Raw genomic sequence first — 868 nt, forward strand, 5'->3', positions numbered from 1 at the left:
CGGCGGCTGGTCCTCGGCGCCCAGGACTGGCTCTCCCATGGCAGCGGCTCCCAGAAAGACCTGCGAGGGTAAGCGGAGTAAACTGGTGCGCCTCAATCCTCCTCCCAGCTGCCGCCTCCGCCTAAGTACCACCCATCCTCCAGTCTGCCTGGCTCCCCAGCTCACCTGGAGCCGCGGGCGCGACCAGGAGCGGCCTGGGATCGCGGCTCGGAGGTCTGTCCTGCTGTTGTTATTCGTTCCTCGATTTTTCACGCGCTTTCTTACGCTGGGGGTCTCCGTGCCTCAGGGGGTGCCACGGCATTCGGAAGCCCAAGCCTTGGGCAGTTTCCGGGAAGCGGGCGCCCTGTGACTGGGGAAGGGAAACTTTCACCAGGCCAGGAGCTCTGCTCCGCGCTCCGCTGAGCCCAGGGCGCCCGGACAGCAGCTTCCTTCCGGGCTCCGATGCCCACTGGGGGAGGTTGACGGGAGGGGGCTTAAACGAGACCCAGCTCCGGGCAAAGCGGCTCCGCCTCTCTCGCTCTTGGCCTCCGCGCCCCGACTCTACCCATCTCTCTGGCGGCAGTGGATGGGGCGCACCGCGACCCTGCAGCAGCGGCGGCTTCTTCCATTACGTAGAGGATGCTCTGGCGGGCATAGTCGGCCCCCGCCGCTCCTCCGTTTCCGACTGGCCCGGAAGGATCCTATACACAGAGCTCTCGGCTAAAAAGCGCGGCCCGCAGCTTTCCCTTGCCCGCCCCGATCCTGGCACTAGCCGCTTCAGGCCCACGAGGTATCCGGGCAGAGGAAACCCGCACCGCTGCCGTCGCCGCCGCGCGAAAGGGAAGATGCAGCTATCAGATGCCCCTACACGGAGCGCCTGCAACACGCC

The sequence above is a fragment of the Myotis brandtii genome, unplaced genomic scaffold (assembly GCF_000412655.1).
Source record: "Myotis brandtii unplaced genomic scaffold, ASM41265v1 scaffold1616, whole genome shotgun sequence".
Lineage (NCBI taxonomy): Eukaryota > Metazoa > Chordata > Mammalia > Chiroptera > Vespertilionidae > Myotis > Myotis brandtii.